This window comes from Oreochromis aureus, linkage group 2 (genome assembly GCF_013358895.1).
Source record: "Oreochromis aureus strain Israel breed Guangdong linkage group 2, ZZ_aureus, whole genome shotgun sequence".
NCBI lineage: Eukaryota > Metazoa > Chordata > Actinopteri > Cichliformes > Cichlidae > Oreochromis > Oreochromis aureus.
In genome coordinates this window covers 3,582,715-3,586,870 of record NC_052943.1, presented here as the reverse complement: position 1 = coordinate 3,586,870, position 4,156 = coordinate 3,582,715, and positions in this window count along the sequence as shown.

Genomic DNA, 4,156 nt, shown 5'->3' with positions numbered 1-4,156 from the left:
ATCATGCACACATTTAGAAGCGCAGAGATACAGCATATTTACACTGACCATCAATCTGTTGCTGACTGGCTCCTCGTTGGTACATGGATGGTCTGTGGGGGGGTTTTGTTGTTTTTTTATGAGGAGATTCATTTTGTAGCCTGTTGTGGCAAACAGAGAGGAATGGGGAGAGCATGGGAGCAGAGACCAATGGGGAGGTAATGACGGCAAAATCAATTTCACACTTGACTGCATTTAGGAGAGGTGAGTGGCGCCGGGCATCTTGATCTGTCCATCAGCCTGTGCGATTCTCGTTGCAGTGGCAGCATCATAACTCCTGTTAGACTAACCGAGGGCCAACAACCATGACTACATGGATGATATGGTTGTTAGAGCAAGAAACTAGGCACCAACTACATCACGAAAACCCCCCCACACACACACACACTCACACACACCCTCTACATATGACATCTTTATCTGCAGAAGTGACACTGAGCTCATCCGCCAACTATTTAACCTCCAGTTTCTCCAACAAGAAGAAAAATAGGCCAAAAAGAACCATACGTGTATCTATCAAGTGTGATTTTTCTGCTTCTTTTATGGAAATATAAAATGAGATCTCGTACATTATAATTATAGACTCTTCAAGATGAGTCACCTCTGTTCCTTCCTATTATGACGCTAACCTACACATTATTTATTTGCAAAAAGGATCTGCTAAAGCGCTTAATTATGGACCATAACTGTAATTTTCTGATATTTTCTAGACTTCTTCTGTGCACTTTTTAGCAGCGTCATCGCCGAATGTCAGTTTTGTCCAGACGAGGCGCTCAATGACAAAACATCCCCTGCTTCACCTCTATCAGCCAGTTAGGGAACAGCAACACCCGACAGCAGGGAGGGCAATCTTCTGCTGTGGTGCTGTGTGTTATCAAGATAATGGTGTCCTTTGTCTATTCAAGGATTCAATTACCAGCAGATTCATCACCTCTAAAGGTCAGCAGAGGCTGAAACTGCACCAAGGTCCTGATCACACTGGAAGCACACTGGATTTACTGTCTGGTCCAGACCATCCAGTAAGTTTCAGGTTTATTTTGTTATTTTTTATTAGTCTGTTTCTTGGGACTATCCATCCTTTCTGCCACTTATCTGGGTCTGCGGCTCCCTGCCCACTCCCCCAGTCGTGCTGTGCAACACTGCAAGTTTTGGTACTGATCCAATTACAAGTAATTACAGGGCCAGTATTGCCTTTACCAATATCGATCCTGATACTTTTAACCTAAATGGCAGCTTATTAGGGCAGAGCGGTGCATCATGATTTATAAATGTACAAATTATGTAAATGTGCCTGTCTCTAAAGCACCTTGGATCAGCTCCTGTTGTTTAAATGTGTTTTAGGCTATAAATAAAATAGACGTGACTGTCAAACACAAAAAGGTTCATAGTGCATGTTCCAGGTATATTTTTTAATTTCCAAAAAAATTATTTATTTAACACAAATCAGTGGACTGAACTTAGAGGATAGAAACAAATTATCGATCCTATTGCACTAGTATCAATTCAATACCAGTGATAGTATCGATACTATTGATATTTGGATTGATAGTCCACCTCTATCCCTCTTCTCTTCCCGAGAGATGTAATCTCTTAAGACTGTTGTGAATCTGCTCCATGGTCTTACGCTCCTGTGACAAAACCTCACCTAGGAGCTGCACAGGAGGCATCCTGGTCAGATGTTGAAGCACCTCAGCTGGCTCCTTTAGATTAGGAGCTCTACTCTGACCTCTTCTCAAATGACCAAGCTTCTCTTTATCAGCATCGTGCTTGGATTAATGGTAGCTGACAACTAAGACCTCCATTCCTCCAAATGTGATTACATATGATAACAGTACAAAAATGTGTCAGCACTAATACTAATATTGAGGGTTCAAAATGTCTAAAAAGAAAAAAATAGCACATATATATCATGTGTAAAAGCTAATAGCTGAGTTTAGACATTTCTGACTTGTGGAAATAATGTTTTTTCCATTACTTACCAAAGAGTTGAAAGTGATTATAGACACATGAAGTGTAAATATGAAGACGCTGCCAGCAGTTGATTAGCCTAGCATAACCAGAAAGAGCTGGAAGCAGCTAGCCTGGCTAACGGACCTCCAAGCTTCTGTTTAGTGGAGTAATTTAAAGAGTCGGTGCGAGCAAGTAGCTGCGTTTGGTTACCTTTTGGGGCCTTTCTACACACAGTGTTGGGACTTATGTTTATATGTAAGGCTAATATCTCATAAGTAGCATCACTTATTTGTGTTTTGTCTAACACAGTCTAACAGACCAAGACCCCCTTCACAAGAATGTGGATGGAGGTTGTGAGCAGAGAGACACTGCAGACATTTTTGAACCTTCAACTGCTAAATAAATTTAAGAAAATGCACTTTGAGCATATTTGTCTTCTCTCTCTCTCAAAATGAACCCAACACAGTTGTTTTGATAACTAGCCTTTTCTATCCATTTTGGCCTTTTGTCCACATTTTATGTCACTGAAAATGGAGTTTTCTGAAACTTGGCGTTTGCCTTTTATTAACTCTTACATCAGACTGTGTGCTGTGTTGATGCATGACAAAATATTATTGCTTTATCTTTTTATGCAGGTTTAGATGCTAACACATGCACACACACCCACTCTCCTGTGTTTTTAGAAAGACGGAGACTTCTACATTCCACATTCACTTCTGCTATGCCCCATCTTTGTTCACCTAATAAAGTTGTTCCATTAAAGACTCTGATTGGCCAGTATTTTTATAGATCAGGGTAATAACTGCACCTGCTGCTCTGCCGTGCTTTTGACTGCGTTTGTTATTGTTTTCAGCATTTTCATGTGGATGGACATTATTTTCAAATCAATGCTTGTATGCACAGATTTTTTTAATGAAAGCAGAAAATCTCTATTTTAAAACGCAATACTTTAGCAAGTGTTGAAGTAGCCAGTGTGCAGATTAAGATGAGCTCAAGTTCTGAGTTAAGGCCATTACGCACCGAGCGCATTGCAAAGAAGCAAGTTTGGATCACACATTTGGATATACACACCAAAAGCATTTCTGCAGAAAATGAATTTTTAAAAAAACATGAAGCTGACATCATCAAGCCGGTGCATGTTTTAAACTACGAGCACGCTTGTTGTTTATTTGGATCTGAAAAATTTAGCTCGTTTAAAAAAAAAAAGCCCCAAATTTGTCATACAAAAATGACGCGGTCGGTGTGAATGGCTGCATTAAAAAAAGGTGAGCCCGAAAAACATTTTAAGGCACGAAATATTAGCTTGAATTTTACATGTCCTGTGTGTAAAGGGCTTTAGTCCTCGCTATTATGACCACTGTTTTCAAAGTGTTTATTCTTCAGCACATCTAATTCTGAATTAATGAATCCTGATATCACAACAGCCTCTGCTGACCTGAAGCATCTTTGACTTTTTGATACTGCAGTGTTTTTACAGGATCACTTGAAAGGATCTGGTTTCAGGATATGAGATGAAGCAACTAAAATGGATTTCAGCCTGAGTACATGGGGGCTCTGCACGAAGATGCCAGCATCTCGAAGCATTTAAGACCTGAACTGAAATAAAAACCGAGTAGAGGCCAATATTACTCATGAAAATAATCTTAAGTAAGATTCTTTACACATTTTCCCATTAATTCAGAACGACAGGAGAATTTATTAAGACCCTTCCCATACAATGTGAAAACTGCTCTAAAACCCATTCTTCTCTATGGCTCGCCCACACCACAGCACAAGCGCACCTATGTGAAAAGGCCTTTACACTTCCAAAGATATGCACTCTCACTTTCAGTACAATCGTTTTCTGGTTGGTAATAAACTGCAGCTGCAGTAAATTAGGCGTAAACTGATTACCCCATATGAAAAATGATTCGTCACTATCTTTAAACATTAACTATCTGACACAACAGATAAATATCAACCTCTTCCATATCTGAATGTGGTCTAAATCGCTAATATCTTTCAACCAGGGCAACATCAATGTTTCAACAATTATCAATGCAAACACTAATAAATTCCATAACCTACTAATAGCTGTCAGCTTAGTGACCAACAGCCGTGCGTCAGCTGACACTGGGGTTACCAAACAGAAGAGAAAAAGTTATTTCAACCTTCAAAACGTGCCCGA